Here is a 23,372-nt window from a genome sequence, read left to right as displayed (position 1 = left end):
TTAAAATTTGGTTTCTGAAAACTCATTTAGAATGAGATGTCACCGTAATTTAAATGGTATTAGATCAAGAAGGACGAGTCCAGGGAGGGAGGGAAGTTGACTAAGAGATTCTTGCCTGCCCTCCTCTCTTCTCCAAAGCTCCAACAAAAGCCTTATGTTAAGGTTTGGAAGGTCATTTACAGCCAACTGTCTGAAGAGTAGTTTCATAGAGAAAGCCAGGAGGAGCCGGGCAGGCTTAACTGCAGACTGACAGCCTTCCCTTAGTGTGGACAGGAAATCAAGAGATTATGATTTAAAAAATAGAGAAAGAAAATCAACATATGCTTGAATTATGAATTATTACTGTAGAAACTATGAATTAACCTAAATATTATACTAAATACTTCACAACTCTTATGCTCCTTTTTTTTTTTCTTGTTTTGAGAAAGAGTTTTGCTTTTATTGCCCAGGCTGGAGTGCAATGGCGCAATCTCAGCTCACTGCAATCTCCGCCTCCTGGGTTCAAACCATTCTCCTGCCTCAGCCTCCCGAGTAGCTGGGATTACAGGCATGCACCACCACACCCAGCTAATTTTGCATTTTTAGTAGAGTCAGGGTTTCACCATGTTAGTCAGGCTGGTCTCAAGCTCCTGAGCTCAGGTGATCTGCCCGCCTCGGCCTCCCAAAGTGCTGGGATTAGACGCATGAGCCACTGCACCTGGACCTCCCTCTCTTTTTTAGCAAAGTTAAGTTTGAGATTTAGGAAGTTGTGTATAGAAAGTGTCAGCATGTGCTTGTGTGTGTATGTGTGTGCATGTGTGCCCTACATGTGTGTGAAATCTCTCTCTTGGACACAGGGGACCACAGAAGCTCCATTTTCTTCTTTTTGCTTTGGCTTAGGTGACATACCAGAGATCCATGAGCTCTCCTGTTGTTGGCATTCTGGAGAAATCTTTCGAGTGGATGTTCCTTAAAATGGTCTTTGTAGCTCAATATTCTCATCCACAGAACAGGGCACAGCTGGCCACCTTTACGACGTTTAACAATCATTTAGCAGAGAAAGTGGGCAGCAGGCGGAGCAGACAGCATGTGTTGATGGCTGAATCTCCTGTGGCCATTACCTGCAGTACTTTAATTGACATTTGTCAAAATAGTCATCCACATCATTACTTTATAAAGCTTAGCTTGGGATCAAGAAAATAGGTGCAGTGTTAAAAATAAAAATGGGAAATCCACTTTCCCCAAGTCCTGGGCAGTGTTGAAATGCAGACAGTGAGTGTCTGTGGCTAGTTAGAAGCTGCTCTCACAGGAGCTGTCCCAGTGGAAATAGGCAATGCCCATGTGAAAAATGCTTATTCCCTCTGAGTGCTCACCATACAGTGTGGTGTGCTGCTCACTTTTTTTGCTTTACTCACTGGAAACTGACATGGCCCGGCCCTCCAGACACTCAGCACATGCAGCTCAGACCACAGTGGCTGCTCTACCATCTAAACATCCCCCTGGGTTGCACTGGATATTTTTCTATCAAAATATCTCTCTGTCGAAAAAACACTCATCACCTGAGAAGATGTGCATCTCTTATTTTTCCAGAAAATAGCTTTGTTGCTTTCTTTCCCTGATAATCCTCTGAGAAAAGGCATAATAAAAATGCACTCAAGATGAATATGAAGGCAATTACCTCTCAATTTCCCAAGAACCCATCTGGGCTAAGTTAGTTGGGAGTAAATTTTAGAGAGAACACCCCCAGTGCTGCTCCAGGTAGTGGCCTGGCGGCTGCTCTCCTTCCTCCCTGCTGTAGGAGAGGGGTCTTGGTCTGTTCTCTGCTCTGCACAGCCTAAAGAAAAATGCAGGTCTCTTTTAGGACATTGCCTTCCTGTCTGCCCTTGCCTAAGCTCTCATTTTACAGGGTGGAGCCAGAAGGCACTTTTCATGGCATCGATAATTTACACACATTGCAGCATCTTAATTTCATGGCAGAGTCCTCTAGGGCCAGTTCCCTTCACCCCCGCCCCCAGTGGCTATTGAGCTTGCTAAGTTCCTGAAGACTTTTTAGTTGGTCTTGTTTCAGTAAAATTGCCACTGCCAAGAGTAACTATCCAGTTACACAAAGGAAATCATGGGAGGAACGTAATATTTCTCAAGCCCCTCCAGAGTCCATTTTATATTCTTCCCTGTAGTACACCTCTAGAGGATGAATTCCAAAGCCTTGATAACACCTTCAGATTATAGAGCTTTTTACTGTTAACAAAGAATTTCCATGCACTTCCTCTCATCAGGCTTCTGGTAGAGGTCAGAGAGCTGTCACCCTCACTTTGCAGATATTGATACTGAGGCTTAGTGAGAGTGTGTGATTTGCTGAAGGTCTCCAGGCAGAGACAATACCCCAACTCAGACAATGGACTGAAACTCAGGTGTTTTTGTTTCCACCTTACCAGTTTGCCTCATGCTAGTAAATGCACTGTCATAAGTAAAACATTGCCTGATAAGTCTTCACTCTCCCAATATTACTCTCTGTCTCTCTACTGTCTGTCCTAAATGTCGATATTGTAGGAATATTTGTGGAAAGGCCAGAGGCACCAGCTGGTTCACACTCCCTCACTTTATGCAGAAACTCTCTTCTTATCTAATAGTCACGAAACTCTTCTCATGTGTTTCTAAACAATTTAAGGCAATGAAACATGGATTCTCATCATACACTGAAGCTGATGGAGTAGAATGACCGAGTCCTACGGCTTAGCATTAGACTTAGCATTAGACTTTGAAGCCACAGCCAACCCTCAACCTTCCAAAAGAGGCTCAGGCTTTGGGGAACAGTATCTCATGTGTGAGAGGGGTGCCCAGCTAGCTTCTCTTGAGTGTTGGACTCTCCCAACTTTCCCAGAACATCGATTTTACTTGAGGCCATTCCCTTCCTTTTGAGACACCTACCTGACTCTTTTCTTTAAAGCTTGAGAAATAATCCTTTGTGCTGGCCACATACGACAACAACAACAAAAAACCCTATAAAATTTGCTCAAAGGACACATCTGTGGAATATAGCACTTTTGAATTGTTCAGTAGTAAGTGATTTTATGGGGAACTAAATGAATGGATATTTTGGAGGAAAGAAAAGCATGGAGACAGAAAAATAAAACTTTTATTTACTAACATTTTCTTCTCTGCTCCACTGAAAAGAAAGACACTTGATCAATATACTATTTTTAACTAAAAGTTTCCAGGCCTGTTGAGTGGATTCACCTTTGAGAAAATAATCCAATTTTTACTTCATTAAAAAAGCCAATTACACAAACCATACTTCTCTCCCTGACCTTTATTTACAGTAAATGATGTTCATAAAATTCCCCTCCAGGTCATCAGTCCAAATTGGGTCACACTAAACTGAAGTAAGCAGATTTTAAGAGGGAAAAAATATTGCTAAAAAGGTGAGATGGAGAAGAAATGGAAATTATTTAAGGAAAAATCATAAATGAGCCAAAGTGACCAAAGGCAATAGCAACTCTTGGGATCTTCAATTTTATTCAATTTTTAGAAAGAAAACGAGACTTTTTAAGGTACCTCGCTTTACCCCCAAATAACCCCAAACAAGCTTTTTAAGTGCATTACAGCAAATAATCTTCTCTTAGAACTATCTGCTTTACTACTCAACGTAAGAAATTTCAGAGCAAGGTATCCTTTAACAGAGAAAGAAAAGACAATATAGGAGGCAGAGGGGAAGAAAAGATGGAGAATAAACTAGAGACAGAAGAGAATCCCAAGAGGTAGCGTACTGGCCTTTTTACTGCTTCGTCTTGATTGTATATTCAATCACCAAATGCCAGGTGAAAGCATTTGTTGCTTAAAAAGGTATTCAGTATAGTGATTCAGCTGACAGGTTCTGTATTTTATTCATTTTGTACTCTGATGCAAAATTATAAGAAATCCTGTCTTCCTCAACTCTTAAGAACCTGAGAGCTCAAAGGACAGAGATTATTTTCCTAGATTGAATAATCAGAATTAGATCCCTTGTCATGATCTTGTGGTGTTGCAAGATGCGATACAGACTTCTCAACCAGTACAAAAAGATAATGGCTTCAATGTCTCTTAGTTCTAAAATGCATTTTTCTGTATTTTTAATCTTTCAACTTAACAATCTGCATGCAGGAAAGATACTGTTGAAATATTTAGTTAAATGGAAGATCTGGAAATGAAAGTACTCAATCTGGATAAGCAAGAATTGGGTTCAGAATAAGTTGGTAGTGTGCCAGTCACTGGGGATGAGGGGGTCTCTGATTTGTAGTCTTGTCCATTTCTGTGGGATACATATGCCAACCATGGATGGTGTCATGTTACTAACATGACTTCACTAAATGCAGAGTGGGATGGGATGTGCAGAATTATGTCATTGTACTGCATTTCCGCCATGCTTGCAATAGATGTGAGTAATCTCAAGAGCAGAGATAGGTAGGAAGTGATAACTTTGTAGTATTGATTACCTTTGTTTTAAAATAATATGTATTTAATGATAAGTTTATGCAAATTAAATTCTAATAATGGCTGTGTTTAACACTGGGCTCATGATTCCAAAACATTAATAAGCACTCTTATGAGTCACTAAGCTGGTTGCAGTCACCGCTCATTACAGAGTGCATGTAGAAAACAAACAAAACACACATTGTAACTTAGTACTCCGGAAGCTGTACCTGCAGGAATCTGAAAATATGCTGCCTTTGAGAGCCAATGGCACTGACTTCTATCAAGTGTCCATCATTGGCAACTATGTTGGGTTGTAAGATGCAAAGATGAGTCAGCACTGGTCCCCATGCTCAGGGAGCTCACGATGTAAAGGACTGGCCCGTGCCAGGGCAGACGTGGGTAGGTGCCACAGAACAGGGGTGTACACAGTACCCAGCGAGGACTCTATCATGACAGGTGGAAACAAGAGGGAGCATTGGAGCTAGTCTTTAAAACAAGAGCAAGATGAGTGATTTCAGGCAGAGAAAAGGCAGGAAGGGGCATATAGATATGTACCTTTTCAATTTTTTTTTTCAAGCAAGGAAACTGTGGTGAAAATCATATTTAGGATATAAATGCTTCATTACATCCTAGCTGAGTTAGTCATTGCATTACCCTCTCTTTCCTCTGTAAAAGTGTATCTAATGAGGTCACATGCCTAGCACAGTGCTCAGCTCACTGTAAGAATTCACAGTGCCTGCCTGGCACACTGGATGAAGAGGAGGAAGAGGAGGAGATGATGACTTGTGAGGAGCTGATTGCTAAATCTGATTTCTGTCTTTCAAAAAGAAATGTTTGGGTGCTGTTCATGATTATGTGGTAAGGGGTGGTGGGAGAAGGCACAGTGGAGCTACTTTCAGGTCTCAAGCTGGTCAAAAATGTGAGGACTTCAAAATGTTCACCTTCAGCTGTCTGTATTTAAAAGACTTCCCATCCTGTCACATTCCCAACCTGGTTTGGATTTCCCAAAACTTTCTTTACAGGTATAAGCAAAAATTTGGGCACGGTTTTTTTCATAAGTGATTGTTTAATATCCACACGTGTTTTCTAGATGGTTTGGAAGATCTCCTGGTGTTTCTTTGAGCTCTTTTACAATGAGACATTAAGTTACTTCCAGGTGTTCAGTGATAGTCAGAGAGTGGAATAACATTAGCACATTACAGTGTGGCTTATGGGCAGGTATTTTAACTCATTCTCTCTGCCAGTACTATGTGCTTTCGCAATCTGTCACTTGGGTACAATTACTTGTACCTCAGTGTAGTTGTTTGTTTCCAATAGCACAGACTCAAATTCTTAATCACAGTGAATTTTTTTACAAATGGTGCTTGTGTTGGTCCTTTAGTAAGGACCAACCATATTAGATAAAGATGGTCGGATAGAATTTAGCACTGAAATTCCTTGGGAAGCAAACATGATGATCTGGAAATACAAAGTCAAATAGAAATAAACTTTGTATATTTCTAAATATAGTTTTCACTTGTATGTGAGAAGTAAACAGTTATTTTAAAATACATGATTGATTATAAAAGCTTTACTATCTGATATAAAAGGTAGGATGTGGAGTAAATTACCTCAATGTCAGCTACATTTGTCTAATTGGTTAGTACATTTTGGTAACACTGTTCAGTACTTTTGTTGAAACTATCTGTCAATTCTAGGCATTATCAAATAACCAATTCTTCAGTTACAACATCCAGAGGAGCCATAGGAATGAGATGAGAGACAGGGAACATTTATGTCTGGACAGAAAGAAATTGGCAAGAGAAACGCTAGATAGGAAGTAATGTATAGCAATGGAAAAGATGGCCACCAGGCAACCAGGCCTCAAATATTGGAATACAAAGCAGGAGATCTTTAAACACAGAGAAGTATGGAGAGAGAGAGAGAAACTGAAAAGTTGTGAAACACCAAAGAAACATACAATTGCCTCATTGTGAAACACCAAAGAAACATACACTTGCCTCAAATATTTGTCTCTCTCTATGCTGTCCAATATGATAGCTGCTAGCCATATGTGACTATTTAAATTTAAACAAATTAAAATAAATTCAATTAAAATTCAGTTTTTTAGCCACACTTGCTACACCTCAAGGGCTCAATAACCACATATGGCTAGTGGCTATCATACTGGACAGTGCAGATGTAGAATACTTCCAATATTTGAGAAATGATGAACAGAGAAGATAGATAGCATCGGACTCTATTCATAACTAAAGTGTTCATATAAAAATAAAATTAGCACACATATAGTGAGCAGCTAATGTGCAAATTCTGCTGCTGGCTTGTTGGAGGGGGCTGTGGTGTTGGCTGAGACTTTGGGGCATTGCTTCATGGTGTTGCACTTAAGTAATCACAAAGGTTTATATTTCTGAGCAATGGCAAAATCCACTTTCAGTTAAGAGTGCAACACGGAAGGAACTCTCCTTGTCTTACCTTAAGTAAAAAGGAAATTTATCCTGCAAAACATTCCCCAAGACAGGCGGCTGCAACCTCACACTGATAGGCTCCTTTCCCTACTAATGAATCAGTAAGATTCAGTACTCAAGAAACTAAGAACCAAGATCTAGCAGAAAAGACCTAAGCTTGAACCACAAATTGAGCATCCTATCATATACGGCAAAATATATGAGCAGCCAAGAACTAGCAGAAGAAGATCCAGGGAACCAAGATAGCCATGAGTTGCCAGGAGAAGGAAGTTGGTCTCTAGTGCAAAGAGTGCAGCCTTTAGTTAAGCAGAATTCTATATACCAAATGGTACGTAGCTATTTCCAGGTGTGGGTTCAGTCATTCTACACCAGAGCTTCTCAACTTGGGTTGCACATCATCATCAACTCAGGAATTTTAAACATCCCACGTCCTTGCCACACCCTCACCTAACCCATTTATATCAGCACTCTAAAGGCAGCGCAGGCTTCGGTCTTCTTTTAAACTCTACAGATAATTGCAACATGCAGCCATGGTTAAGAAGGTAGATCTGTATTTAGTGTCATGGAAAGATTTCTAGATATTTTATAGAAAAAAGCAAACCATTTCTAGTTGGACATGTAGAGCTTGGAAATATTCATGCCCATCCTCACAACAACAAATGTTAAACAAACTAAAAAGAACTCTTTTTAGATCCATCAGAAAAGTGAGGTCACTGAGCAACCCACTACCCAAAACCTGGACAGACAGAGAAATACAGAAGCATGGCTTACAGAGAGCAGAAGCAGCTGCTGGAGCCACCATCTGGTAGAAACACTTCAGGGGTAAGTGGCCAATTGCTGGAGACTGAGTGTGAACTGGCTTAAAAACTTCAGGACCTCAGTCTTAGGGGAGCTCCTATGCTCTGGGAGTTTTACCTCCAGGAGCCCCACCAGATTCTCAGGGTAAAGATCCGAAGTTCAGAGAAAAACATTTTCCTGCTTCCAGCAGTGGAAGGGGAAAAGGTACCATTCTGAAATACAACTGGAGCATGCAATTCTCCCTAACCAAGGCCTGACCTCAAGGGACACTTACTTTACCAGAGCCTAACTGATGGGGGTCCCACCAGAGGCTGGCCAACCTGGCTCCTTATCTATGGGAAATGCGAATGCCTGCTAAGAAAAAGGGAGCAGGCTGAGATGAAGCCAGACTTCTCACTTGGATGCCTGTGACTGGGTGGATAACAGGCCATTGAGCAGATAAAGCTTCCTGGAGCAGGCAGGGCTTACTCAATGGAATCAATTGCAAAAGGAATCTCAAAGACAATAAATGGATCAGGCTCTTAGGTGCCAATGACACTTCAGATTTGGATGAGCAAGTAAGGGTTTTGGAGGAGGTAGTGTCTGACCTTGATTGTGAATTCTATTTTATCCTACAATCCAACCCTTTCTTTCCAGACGAGAAAACAGTGACCTGGAGACAGTTAATTCACCAACAGTGAGTGGTCAACCTGGTCAGGCCTGTTGATTCTGGCCTAGCTCTCTCTCTCTGACAGCAGTGTGAGGAATGCAGGGATGGGCATGTCGCATAGGTGGAAGTGCTGAGGAAGGCCCAAGGCAGAAGAAGACTCTGAGATGTGACTGAGATGGATGATAGGGGAGGGAAGTATTGGAGGCAGTGTTCAGATTTCTCCCAGTGGACATGAGGAAAGAATGCCAACATTTTTTTCTTGGAGCTTACACACAAAAGAGCAGCCAAAATGTGATAAGAAATTTATTTCATCATTTGCATGGATTAGTTCATGAGCTACAGATCAGCGGTTATGTTTCCTATCAGAAGAGACTCCCACTGACTCTTTTATTGGGCAGGCTTCATCTCTTTTCAAAAAAAAAAAAACCATAGGCAGCCTCTGCTGCTAGTTTTATAGTGGCTTCACAGGGCAGTAAGAGATGGACTGACTTTGCTCCTTTTTTGTTGGTTGTTTCTTTATTGTAATGGCAATTGCCTCAAGGATATCACACAAGCTCTGGCCTCTAAATCATAAGCTTTTAACCTATCCACTAGAAACTTCCACCAATTATGAGCGAATGAGAAACTATATAGGGAAATACCAAAATACATACCTATATCTCTATCTGTATATTATGTCTAAAGGCAAAAAAAATAAGCACCAACTTTGCCCACCACCAACTGAAGGTGATGTTGGTCACTTGTGCAGTATCACTTTGGACTATGCCTTTTGTTCCTAAGCAGAAAACCTTCTACATTGAATATTCGGTAAATAGTTGCAGAAAAATTATTTCACTCTCTTATTTTTTCCTCTCCACTTATAAACAGAGAACTAGAGTCCTAAGTGTCTTGATTTTCAGTTTTTGTTTTCTAATCAACTACAATCTCTTTTATTGCATTTTTTTTCCCAGAGATTAACTCTTTCCACCTCTTGTTGATCTTTACTGGGCAGCAGGTGTCTAGGACCCAGGCCCTTACACTCCCTGGACCTATGTCGTGGTCTAGCACTGCTCACCCACATGTGGAAGGCTTAGTCCCCGATCTCTGCATGGCAGCTGCTACCATGCTCCATTCATTTCCCCTCAAAGGTCACAACCTCAGGGGCTTTTTAATTCAAGTTATCATAATTACTGTATCCTGTTTATTCTGAGCATTTACCCTGCTTTCCTTTTCTTCAAAGAGCTTGTCATTACTTAAAAACACAACATATGTGTTTATTGAATCACTGTGATTTTCTCCACTAGAATATAAATCCCAAGGGAATGTAAACTTCATCAGTTTCGTTCACCACTGTATTCCCATACCCTAAAAGAGTATCTAGCATATGGTAAACACTCCATAAATATTTAAAAGAACTAAGGAATGCTCAAGGGAAAACTTTCATGAGGCAAAGAGTTCTTTTAGTATGCTAGTAATCAACCTTTAATTTATCATGCCCATTAGAGTGAGTCAGTTGAAGTTGTGGTGTCTTTTGTCAGGAAAGACATTAATTGGTTAACTCATCAGAATAAACACAAGAAGCTGCTGCCAGTGAAGACTTAACCTACTTGTAGTTGAGCTTGGGAGGTCATAAAGAAATTTCCAAGGGGACAAACTGAGGTACCTGCGGCTGAAGCTCAGGTCTCATGTGAAAGATAGGCTGATTAGCTATGAAGAAAAACCAGATACTGGGTGGATTTGGTAAAAGTTTCCCTCACCTGTCATGTTCCTTTTTGGCCCACCTCACTGCTACTGTATACCAGGTATTTTCCTCCTAGCAGAGTGAAATGGTCAAAATAATGTGGCTTATTCTGATTATTCAGGGTCATGGTGTAGTTAGCAATAAAGGATAGAGGAAAAAAGACCAGAGCTTAGTAAAACTCAATGAGGTGTATTTAATTTGCATAACATTTCCCAGTGTCTCATGGGACTAAACTGAAGAGCAATTTTCATGGTTGGAGAGTTAGGATGTGATCCTTTAAAGAGTGTTCAACTTTACTCTTGAGTGTGAACTGAAGGACACAAAAGTTGGATAATCTGTAGTTTGTGTAGCATATATATTTTATGACTGTGACCCTCATAATAGTTAAATTCCAAAGAAAGTCATTTTTATTTTGTAGTGACAATAATTTATTAATGTTAGCTGAACCAAAGGTTATGAATGCATTGTATTTGTTGTAAAAGAATTCTGGAAATGAAGAGATTCTATAAAGTATATTAAACTAAAAGATTTCAAATACCTAAAGTATTTTTTTAAATCAAAGCTGTTAAAATAAGGGAGATGTTTTTCTATGACCAACTTAAGATCAAGGAAGTTACTTGGCAGAGGAAGAAGAGGTGATAATCATATCTGAAGGTATAAGTAGACCTTTGAGTAGATGACAGGCTATGTACATTAAAGAGCCCAGGTTTTGGTGCCAAGAAGATCTGGCTTCCAATCTCAGTTCTGCTTCTTATCTAGCTGGCAAATTACTCAATTTTTCTGCTCTTATTCCTTCCATAAAATGGAGACAGTATTTATAGCATAGAGCCAGCATACACCAAATGCCCAGGATAGTAACTTAGACTCAGTAACTGACTGCTGTGGTAAACATCATTGTCACCATCATCATCTTCATCTTCACTGGAAAGGAAGCCATTCATAAAGAAAAGGCACCTTTTGCAGCAAGAGGCTTGCTGTGAAATCTGTGAGGTCCAGGACCTATTCCAACCCATAATGAGGCACATCTGTGCCAGTTCTTAGCCTGCTTTCTCTCAGAATCCCTCTTCCCTTTTCCCTGCCTTGCCCACATTACAAAGAGCCTTTGATCAGCTACACTTAGCTGGCCTCCAGCTAGGTTTGACCAAAGGTGGGTACTAGTAGGAGCCTGGATAACAGTGGGAAAGGAGAAGTCAGGGTGTTTCTCTCTTTCCTCATTTGCTTCAGTTGGGCTCTTTAGCAGCAGCTGGATGTCCTCTGTGGTTTCAACTCCCATGGGACAGACCTACCATGGTTTTAGCTTCGTCTGGCTGGCCCCAGCTTTGAGGCTGCAGTAATGCCACATTCACCTTTGTCCCTAATACTAGGGATGATAACAGCACCCTGAAGGTGCTGATCTCTGGGTTGCACCTAGCTCCTAGATCCAGTAATGCCACCTTTACTTTTGTCTGCCAGCACTAGGGGTCATAGCAGCATTCCGCTGTTGCTGACCTCTGGATTCCAGCACTATCGTCTTTTGGTATCTCAGTTCTTCTGTGTAACCAAGCCCATATATAAAATGCCATCCATTTAAAATGCATAGAAAAGTTTCTCTTTTCAATTTTCCATGGCTGGTGCACCCTGTAAGTTTATACATTGTAGGGACATTATAAATTATAGCTCAGATCACCTAAGCACGTTATCGGAAACAACCAGAAATAATATAAAATAACTCCCACTTTAGGATCCGAAATTTATGGAGTTTTATTCTATACAAAGTATTTTTACATATATTATGACTCTATTCTCCAAAGCATTATTTGAAGCATGGGAATTATAAATTATTTTTTCTTATTTTACGGTTAAGGAAATAAGATCCAGAGAGGTTACATAATCTGCCCAGTGGAAAAGCCATGCTTTTACTATGTGCATTGGAAGAGAATAAAGAAGATAAGTGGATCTCATACTTCTGTATTCAAAGTTGCTTTTCTGGGGGCTTCATCTTTTAACATAAGTGAGCTTCAAAGCAGTGAGAGGTGTGTTAATGCCTCACTAGGAGATAAAATGCCAACCATGGGTATAGAGCTATGGAATCACACTCCTTCCCTTCTGTGGATACAGACTTCAACACAATATCTATTAATTGTATTTTCTTGGAAGCCCCCATGATTGTGTGAATTAAACAGGTGACAGATAACTTATCTGAGACTCACATTATTAGCTTATTACATCAGCTCCATGAACACAAATACTAACTACTTCATAAAGCTGAGTTAGAGATATTCAGCCAATTAATATTTATATTAATAGAAGCAGTGGTTTATAATGTGTTTTAATCTAGCTTAATGATCTCAAAACGCAGCAAGAAAAGTAGAGATATTACTGTTCTTGTTAATAGATGAGTAAACAGAGGCTCAGAGTGGTAAAATAACTTACCCACGGTCACGCCTTCAGCGTCAGGACAAGGACTTGAACCAAGACACTCCGACTCTTATACCAGTACTCTGCTTTGTGATGGAAGCATTCCCAAGTTAATATTGGGAAAAATAATTTTGTAATAGTAATACAACATGTCTGCCTCAGCTTTGTAATCAAATCATTGACATGGCTACAGCTTTAAAATTTCAAAACCCGCAGTAAAAAAAGTCCAGCCCAGATTTTGAAACCCTGTGAACTTTTGATATTAGACAAACAAAGCATTGAGGTTCATAAAAGTTTTGAAGCACTTATAGGCGTACAGCATTGAAATTAGTGTTCCTCTTACCTGAATCCTTTAGGTGGTAGAAAGACAGTTCAACGTTCACCCACAATGTTCAAAATTCCCACATTCTGGATCATTCACTGTATTTCCTCATGTCTAGTCCTGAACCTCTAGTCTGGTCCTAATGTTGGCAGATTAAGGGTAAAAACTCACTTCACATAATTTCACACAATCCACTCACAAAACATCACAATTTGAATCCGTGTAGCCACAGGGGAATCTTTCCCTTGTGATCATTAATCCAGGTGTTGACACCCATCACGATATTGTTAGAACATCTTGATCCAAAACTACCATCTTTATCTGGTCTCCAAAATCTGAAACAAGAAAAGAAACACTTTTTATTTTCATAATCACAGTGCTAAATCGAAATCCTAATACCTGCTGCAAAGGTTTAAAATGTAACCTTCTTACCGTGGCCTTGGAGTCCCTTCTAATCCTCCTTAGCTCACTTTTTCAATGTCATCTTCTACTACACACCCTTCCATATCTATCTGATGCCTGGCTGTTCCAGCCTTCCCAGAAATTTCCCATTACCTGCCTTTTTTCACGGGCTATAATAAGCCCTTTTATACTCTCCTTCAGTTTTTAGTATTCATCCTTCACCAAAAATCTTCCTTAAGTAGCAGGTATTTCAAAATACTCTGTTCCACTTTAAAGGTCCAACTTGTTTCCTTTTCCATGAAGTCTTCTGAGACAACCTACTCCACTGTTAGGGGTTTTCACAATGATCTACCATCAACCTTCTCCATTCTTTGTATTTTATCTCTTTAGACATTAGGGCTTTTTTTGTTTTGTTTTGTTTGTTTTATCTGTTAAAAGAAGAGATTGGACAAAATCACCAGTCCTCGAATGTGAGGGCAAATCATTCAGATATGAGGAGTTCATTGGTAATATAATTTCTAATATTCACCCTGATCCCAATACGCCAAATCCTCCAGGGAACGAAAGGAAAGAAAGGGAAGTCAAATCTGAAAAGCCTCATATGTGACATATGATCCATTCTTACGCAGCCAGTCCCACAGCAGTCTGAAAAACATGTGGAATCTAAGATTAAACTCAAACATAAACACGATATATATTTTATTAACTTGATTTGAATTGTTGACAGAATTAGATCCGACGCTGTTACCAATTGCTTGTCGTATGGGATCGATTCAAATTGGATATTTACTTCTAATATTTCATTGAAGTGTTTTAAGGAAATGTAAATTAAGCCTAAGACAAGGTATGTTCTTGGACAAAGAACTCACTCTTTAACACAAAACCTTGTCCAGGCCAATCACAAAATGTCATCTGCCTTTTTCACATACCAAATCTCTAATCTGACGGGGAAACAACATTCTCATCATTCCAGACTGTAACCCACAAATTATATTACTGCCCCCAGAAGGCGAGGTCACAGCTGAAACCATTTACCAAGTGAAAGCAATTTAATGCCAGTCTGGTAAAATGTAAATACCAATTTGCTTGCAATAAAAAAATAGTATGGATACTTTCATCTTCTCAAATAATAGCTCTTTTTTTTTCTGAAAGACTGAGAAATTGTCAAAGTGAAGAGCGTAAGTGATTTCTCCTCACTCCCCCAAATCCCAAAATCAAGAGGAAAGAAGGAAAAAGACTAAAGTTTTTCTACTGCTCTAATGAAAGACTGTTTTCCAAACTGGTTTTGTTGAAGCTTTGCTGAGAGCGCAGAGTCCAGTAATCAAGTCGCTTCATGATTTAATTTACCTTGATTAGCATAGCAATTTGCTATACTTTCCTCAAAAGTGCTAATCAATTTTAGCAACTAGTAGAGTGAAAACACCACACCAATTGCTCTCATGGCCCCAAACTGCTAATCACTTTTGAAAACGTAAATCAATCTGCATTTCATCCTGTCATTTCTCGCTTGACATTTTTAATACCTCTCCTAAGTCCAAGGAATGAGTTTTCAGGCCAAATAATGAACTAAAGTGATACTGCATTTTGGCTTTAGCATTGTCATCTCATCCTCCCCACACATCCTCCTCTGGCTTGTAAAATATCCGTGTGTGTGTATATAAGAGAAAGCAAGATATTTTAATAATCAAGGTCATTGCAAAGTAGCTTCTCTTCTGTTTCTCACTTCAGAACGGAAACTGCCACATTGTAAAAATATTGGCTTAAGTATGTAAATGAGATGCTGGTGCAGTATTAATTGAATGATAACAGTACTATAGCCACAGCATCTTAGAACAGGAAGAGACAGTAGAAATCATCTATTCCAGTCCCTATCTTAACTAGAGAAGTAAAGTCTCACCTGTCCCCAGGCCTCCTAAATCCAGACCCAAACTAATGGCTTGTATCATGCATGCATGTTTGCCCTGTGTGGCTTCAGTAAGTATGAAAGCACTGCCAATTGAGAATTGAGGGGCTCTTATGCTCCACATAAGCTATATTTCCTGTAAAACTGTCCCTCTTGGATGATTTGAAAATGCACTAATCTCATCATACCCACCAACATGTTTGCATTATTTTAAGCAGGATAAGCCTGCTTTCTAAATTGAGATTTCTTTGTTTCAGCTGTGAGTAGCCTAGACTTTTTTTTTCTTGCTTAGCAATTGAATTAAATCAGCAACCATCTGGATCCTCTAGCAATAACAACACATTTATTAGAAAAAGATTGGGACAGTTCTTTGGAAATGAGGTCTGAAGACCAAAGCTCTGCCTATGACAGTTCATACATTAACAGAGTCTGGAGATGAAATGTACTCAGTAGAAATTCTCTTTTTAATTTTCAAGACTTGTATATCAGATTTTAAGTTGAACATTGTTGTGTCCAAGCATGATAGATGTGGATTACCGAGACAGGGCAGGAAGGCATCACTGGGAGGGACGGGGCAAACCTGCGTTGGAAAGCCAGAAAGAGCAGACCATCAGGTCAGGGACCCCAGGACATCTGGAAGCACCAAATGTCAGGAGAAGGAAAGGGGTTGGAAACCAGGCTGGTAGGCACCAGCAGCAACAAGGTGACAGCAGCCGAGAGACAGGGATCCTTTAGATGTGCTGCTCACACAAAGCAGAATTGAGTGAGGACTGGATTTATTTTTCTTTTCTAAAAACAAAAAAATTTAAAATTTTTATTTTATGTATTTATTTTTAGAGACTTTAGTAAGGATCTTCAGGTGAACAATTCTCTCAAATCATGTATTTTCAAAAAAAAGATACTTTATTTTCATTTTTCAAGGGTGTTTTTACTTTAAAAAATTGGCAACTCTTTCTCTCAGCACTAGGGATATATTCCTCTGTCTTCTGGCTTCCATCAGTCCTGTGGAGACAGCTCTGTATCTTTGATTTTGAAGCATAACCAGATATTTACACAATCTTAGGTATCTCACCCAAGATACTTATTAGTTACCAAGGAAAAAAATAGCAAATTGACGGTGGAGAAACCTGAGATACCATCACAGTCAAGTGATGAAAGTTACCATACTGTAGTTACCAGTAATGTAACTGGTAACTGGTAATGCCACTACTGATGTAACTGGCAACTGGTAATGTCACTGGTGCCCAGTGTCTCCTGCAACAAGGGAGTGAAGGCACAGCATCCCCTCTGTGTCACTCCTGCCTGAGGTGCACATGCTGATTCTAATTGTGAGGAAACATGCCATGCATTGAAATTGAGGCTATTCTACAAAGTAGTTGGCCTCTTTTCTTTAAGATGGTCAATGTCATAAAATGTACAGGAAAAGTCAAGAACTCATCCTATTCAAGGATACCATGAGGACCAAGGAGACATGGCATCCTAACTGGAACACATGGTACAGGACTTTCTTTTACTGAAAAGACTATTTTGTGGGACGCTGGGAGAAATCTGAATAGGTAGACAGAATAGATAATAGAGTCGCATCAATAGCTCTTTCCTGTTATTTAGTAACTGTACTGGTGTTTTGTAAAATAATGTCCTACTTTAAGAACATACTAAGATATTTAGTGGTAATGGACAGCATGTCATTAGCAAACTGACTCACAAACAATCCAGAAAAGAATGAGGTGCCTGGTGTATGTGTGTATGAAAGGAGGGGGGGAAAAGTGAGTCCTCAGAACAAAGCAAGTATGGTAAAATGTAAATATTCAAGACATCTGTATAAAGGACATATAGGAATTACTTGAACTCTTCTTGCAACTCTTCTGTAGGTCTAAAATTATGTCAAAATGAAAAACCAAGAGAATAAAAAGGAAAACAAAAACAAACAACAAAGACAAGGAAAATAATAATAAATCAGAGATCATGGAAGATGCTGTCCTTTTTACTACTTATTGACAGCTAATATGACTTATTTATTAATGAAAACAAGTAAAATCTTAAAAGAAATGAACTTGTGAATAGATACATATAACTTATCTAAAATAATAATACACGGAGCATTTAAAATAGACAGAGAATTAAAATATACTGAAAGTATAGCATAAAGCTTGGTGAGGAAATACATAAAGAGTTTTAAGTTATTCCACTTTTTCAGGAAAGGGTAAGAGTATAAAGAAGCATTGAGTTTGATAATTCAAGGATACAGGCTAATCTTGAGTAATGACTAAATTAATAATAGATAAAAATAAATTAATTTTTAAAACAACCCATATATAAGCAAAAAAAGGAGAAAAAGAGAAACAGAGAATAAGCGGAACAAATGAAAAACAAACAGCTAAATGGCAAATTTACATACACTTTATCAGTAATTATGTTAATTAAAAATAGATTAAATGCTACAATTTAAAGAAAAATATTAGTCACAATTTTTTTAAAGCCACTAGATGTTGGCTATGACTGATGTAGTTGAACTGTAAAGTTACACAATGGTTAAGTATAAAATGATATGCTACACAGACGCTGAAAGAAGGCAGATACATATACGAATATGATGTTTTTAAACAAAACACGTCACAGATCAAAAGGTATATTTCATAATGATAAAAATTTATAATATAGGGAGATAAAATAATTCTAAATTTGTATGTCTCTAATAATGTAGCCTCAAGAATATAGAGCAAAAGCTAACGAATTTGAAAAGATAGACAAATATATGAACACTCAATACTTTCTCAGTAGTCCTTAACACAAGCTGACGAAATAGTCACAAAGAGATTTTGCACATATAGAGAATTTGAGCTTTGTGACTAAGAAACTTGGCTTCATTGACATTTATGAAACACAGCAGCCACTTACTGCAAAACACATATTCTTTTTAAGCATACACAAAACGTTTATAAAAATTAACCATTTACAAACCCATAAAGAAAATCTCAGAAACATGAATGACTGATATAATAAAATGGGTAACTGACTTCAGCACAAGTTAGAAATGAATAGAAAATTTAAAACTGAAAAATCCCATATATTTGGAAGATAATATACTTCATAGTAACCTGTACTTGAAAGAACAATTCATAATGAAATATAGAAATTATTGTGAACTGAACAATAATTTAAAAATTATATCAATCACATCAATCACATGAGATCCTGCGAATATACACTTAGAAGGAAATTATAATTTTCTATCAAATATTACAAAAGAATGCTGAAAATAAATAAGTATCCAAATCAACAGAAAAAAATAACAAAAACTATCTTAAAACAGAAGGATGAAAACATTCGAGATTGTATTAGTCCATTTTCACACTGCTATAAAGATACCACCCAAGACTGGGTAATTTATAAAGGAAAGAGGTTTAATTGGCTCACAGTTTCGCATGGCTGGGGAGGCCTCAGGAAACTTAAAATCATGGCAGAAGGCTAAGGAGAGGTAAGTACCTTCTTTGCAAAGCAGCAGGAAAGAAAGCAAGGGGAGGAGGAAGAGCCCCTTATAAAACCATCAGATCTCATGAGAAGCACTCACTATCACAAGAACAGCATGGGGAAACCGCCCCCATGATCCAATCACCTTCCACCCTGTCCCTCTCTCAAAACCTGGGGATTACAATTTCAGATGAGATCTGGGTGGCGACACAAAGCAAAACCGTGTCAGAGATATAAGTATAAATTAACAAAATAGAAAACAAGCATAGAGTTAAAATAATTAACAAAGCTAAAAGTTAGTTCTTTGAGAAATTTAATAAGATAAATTCCTGATGAGACTGGTCAAAAAAAAAGTAAAGTCTCAAAAAACCACCAACACAAAGAGAAAAGGGTCAACACTATTCTATGCATTTCACAGATATTGGAAAGTCATAAAATGCCGGGGGTGGTGGCTTGCATCTGTAATCTCAGCACTTTGTGAGTCAGAGGCCAGAGAATGACTTGAAGCCAAGGGGTCAAGACCAGGCTAGGAGACATAGTGGGACCGCATCTCTACAAAAAAAAAAAAAAAAAAAAAATTAGCCAAGCATGATGGTGCATGCCTGTAGCCCTAGGTACTAGGGAGGCAGAGGTAAGAGGATCACTTGAGCCAAGGAGTTCAATGCTGCAGTGAACTAGGATTGTGCCACTGCACTTCAGCCTGGGTGCCTGAGTGAGACCTTGCCTAAAAAATAAATAAATAAATAAATAATACATAACTTAAAAATAAAAAAAGTCATAAGACAGTTGAATGAACTGTTTTATGCCAATAAATTTTAAAATTCAGGTGAAAGCATCAAATTCTAGAAAAGTAAAATATATCAAAACTGACACAAAAAGAAATAGAAAATATGAATTGTTTTCTAACTGTTAAGGAAAGTAACTTTGTATTTTCAAACTTTTCCACGAAATAATCTCTAGACTTTGATGGCTTGTCAGTGGTAAATTATATTAAATATATTTTTTTTAAACCCACAAATCAGACCTGGCCCAATGGCTCATGCCTATAATCCCAGTGCTTTGGGTGGCTGAGATGGGCAGATCACCTGAGGTCAGGAGTTCGAAACCAGCCTGACTAACATGGAGAAACCCCGTCTCTACTAAAAATACAAAAAATTAGCCAGGGATGGTGGCCCATGCCTGTAATCCCAGCTACTCGGGAGGCTGAGGCAGAAGAATTGCTTGAGCCTGGGAGGCGGAGGTTGCGATGAGCCAAGATGGGGCCATTGCACTCCAGCCTGGGCAACGAGAGTAAATTCCGTCATACACACACACACACACACACGCACACACACACACACATCATAAACAAGCTCTTCCAGAAAATAAAAGAAGAGGAATCAGTGTCCAACTTGTTTTTTGAAGTCAGCATAATCACATCAAAAGCTGACAAGTCCCTTCTCCCTCTTCCCTCAGACTCTGCTCTCCTCAGTGGGCAGGACTCTGTGCTTCTCCAAATCACACCCTACTTCAGTGTCTAGTTCAAATCCTACCACCTCCAAGAAGTGTTCCCCAAATGCGTATCACATTAAATGTATAGATGTTATAAAATTGTATCTATTTATATAGTTTCAGAGCTGAAAGGAGGCTTTGAGATCATTTTATGAAGTCCCAGCAAGTCTCCAGCCAGAACCGGAAAACAAGCCTCCCAACATTTTGTTCAGGGCTCTTTTCACCACACTATTGAAGGTCACTCTCCAACGCAGCAACATTATGAAGTGGAAAAGAGGACACAGGCTTTGGTTGGAGTTACTTTAATGTAGACTTCTCCTTAATTGCTTTTTGAAATAGTTTGTGTAGCATCATAGAGAAACATTTCCATCCCTAAACTTGTAATGTAATCTTATGAAATATCAGAAGACTACACAAAGATGACCTAAAATATTAATATTTTAAGAGTGGTCTTGACTTTCTCTTGTGACCCTGTATTATGGGGAAGGAACCAACTCTTACAACATACCTACTACTAAGTGTGGGGAACTTCTGTAAACCAGGTGTGATGCTAAACAATTTATATGCCTTCATTTACCCAATCCTAACCCTAATCCTACAGGCCTGCCTCGTGGTTCTGGCAGGAACAGATGGCACATACATAAGGGTAGCTAAAGAGACATTAATGAAGGAATAATTTACAAAGGTGTCTTCATCATGAAGAGAGCACAAAAAGGAGCAGCTGAAACACTCAGGGACTAGGTCTTCAGAGGCCAAGTGGAGAGGATGGTGTCCCCAGAACTTGAGCAAAATAAATGGCCTTACAGAGGGCTCTGTGTCTCCATGGAGGACAGCAACCACGGGCCAGTAGGCAGAGCATGAGGAGGAATAATAATCTGATTCCCCTCCAGCCCTGGGACACTGCTTCCCATGGCTGAATCCAGATACTCAGACAGATTCAGCTGATCTCGCTAGAGTTGAGCCTTCAAACATAGGGCAGAGAAGTAGACCCCACCAGGTACTGCTGCCTTATTTTTACAGATGAAGAAACCAAGTTACCCCAGGGCTCATACCCAGGCATTTCAGATTTCAAAGCTATGATCCCATTTGCCTTGCTGACCACCAAAAGGTGTACAGGGGATGTACACTATACTCTTTTTCTCTGCGTATTTTTGCTTTCTTATTAGACAAAGTCTTGATACAGCAAGTTTCCTTTTATCCTGTATGTAGTTGGAAGGTCTGATGCTCAAAAGGTACAAAAAATGTCAATTAAGCAAAAATTGTCTATTAACCTAGTGTGGTATGGGAGTGTGGATGTGGGTGTTGAGAGACTGAGGCAGGGAAAACACATCAATACATATATTTTTAAAAAATCAAACCTTTCCTGGTGCAGTTCTACAGGATCCTGTCAGATCTTGTATTTTCTCTAAGTTACAACAAAGCAAGAGTACCATTTTTTTCACTCTATGAGATAAAACTTCTGTCAATTAGGAAAAAACAATGCTGATCTCTGGTTCCTTTAAATTCCCCAATTTCCACTTATAGTTCTGGGGAGCAGCATCAAGAGACCTCAAATCAGAGCGTTGGCCACATGTGCGTGAACAGAAAAATGGACACCTACTTTAAGCCTTATCCAAAATTTCAGTTAATTTTCTTTTTTTTCTCCTTAATTTTTGTGGATGCATAGTAGGTGTATATATTTATGGGGTGCATGAGTTGTTTTGATATAGGCATGCATCATTTTATTAGGGTGCTTTGTCTGGAGCTTATTTTAACTAACAAAGCAAATATGAAAAGTAAAAACCAAGTAATGCAAAACCAAGTAAAATATCACCCTTTATTATAAAATGTACAATTCTGCTTATTCTCTAACTAGAACAACTCAACACAATGATAAAGTTGTGACTGCAAAAGACAGGCAACTGCTATGGGGACCTTGTTTGCCATGTTTCTGATAATGGTGCAACTGTAGGAAGCTGGATCTCTAATAAAAAGACTATGGGCTGCTGCAACTCTAGGAATGGAAGCCTCACATCTACCATCTACTGCTTGCTGCATACCCCACTGCATAGGTCACTGAGGCGCCCAATACCTGAGGAATTGAAATCAACATTATGTTAAGATGTGGGAGCTCTCAGAGAACATGCAGCCACTCTTAGGAAGTACAAGAGGACTGGAGGGGGAGTCCTATAGACCGAATGCTTCCATCCCCCCCGCCAGATTCATATGTTGAAATTCTAATCCTCAACGTCATGGTATTAAGAGGTGGGGCTTTTGGGAGGTGGTGAGGTCCTGAGGGTAGTGCCCTCCTCCATGAAATTAGTACCTTTATGAAAAGAGACAGGAGAAAGCTTGCTTCTTTTGTCTCTTCTCTCCCAAGTAAAGACACACCAAGAGGAGAGTCATCTGCCAACCCAGAAGAGCGCCCTCACCAGAACCTGACCATGCTGGCACCCTAATCTCAGGCTACCCAGGCTACAGAACTGCGAGAAAGAATTCTGTTGTGTAAACCACCCAGGCTATGGTATTGGCAATAGCAGCATGAGCAGCATAAAATAGGGCAGGTTCAAGGCCTTTACCTAAGAACCTGATGCTCAAAAGGTACAAAAAGTGTCTATATTCCCATCAGCAATCCACTCTCCTGATGAACTTGCCAGTATCCTGAGGTTTGCAGCCAGGGAAGTCAGCACGTGTTTGCCAAATAAATGAATGAGAAGTGGAAGTGGAGATGATGGAGCAGGTACATGGCTGAAAACCTGTTTATGTCAGAGCCCATTTCCTACCTTTTTACCTACCTAGAAGGCAGCCAGCACTTCTCAGTTCCATCATACAGAGAACATTTTGCTAGATGACACCAACTTCCAGTTCTTCACAAAGATACAGGTGACTATTTACTGCCTTGCACTCTGATATCTCTCCCTGTGCCCTGGGAAGGAAACAGTCTTTGAAGCCTCACTGTGGAGCTTAGCCATGTGTTTCTCACTCCCCTTCCCCCTTCTATCTCTCCTAATTATGGAGTCCAGGCCACTATCTCCACTGGTCCAGATCACTGTCCTAGCATTCTAAATGAACTGTCAGCTCCTATTTGTGTCTTCCAGCAGTTTACACTCTACTTAATAGCAGGAGTGACCCTGTTGAAACATAAGCGAGTTTATGTCACCTCTCTGCTCAAACCATCCAGCGGCTCTTCATTCTTTTCAGAGAAAATCCCAATTCCTTATGGTGACCACAAGGTTCCACGTGGCCTGGCCACTCACTGCCCCCGACAATGCTCCATGACATGAGCTGCTGCAGCCACATGGGCCAAGTGTGCTTAAATCTCAGGGCCCTTGCACAGGCTTGCT

At 39.5% G+C, this 23,372-nt stretch overlaps 1 long non-coding RNA gene across 1 annotated transcript in view; it reads left to right on the top strand.

The window, feature by feature from the left end:
- The window catches only part of LOC129531848 (uncharacterized), a 109,732-nt gene that overhangs the window by 74,024 nt on the left and 12,336 nt on the right, over nt 1-23,372 (top strand). The gene's annotated exons all lie outside the window — the stretch shown is intronic.

This window comes from Gorilla gorilla, chromosome 12 (genome assembly GCF_029281585.2).
Source record: "Gorilla gorilla gorilla isolate KB3781 chromosome 12, NHGRI_mGorGor1-v2.1_pri, whole genome shotgun sequence".
NCBI classification, from domain to species: domain Eukaryota; kingdom Metazoa; phylum Chordata; class Mammalia; order Primates; family Hominidae; genus Gorilla; species Gorilla gorilla.
This window is presented reverse-complemented; position numbering and strand designations above follow the sequence as displayed.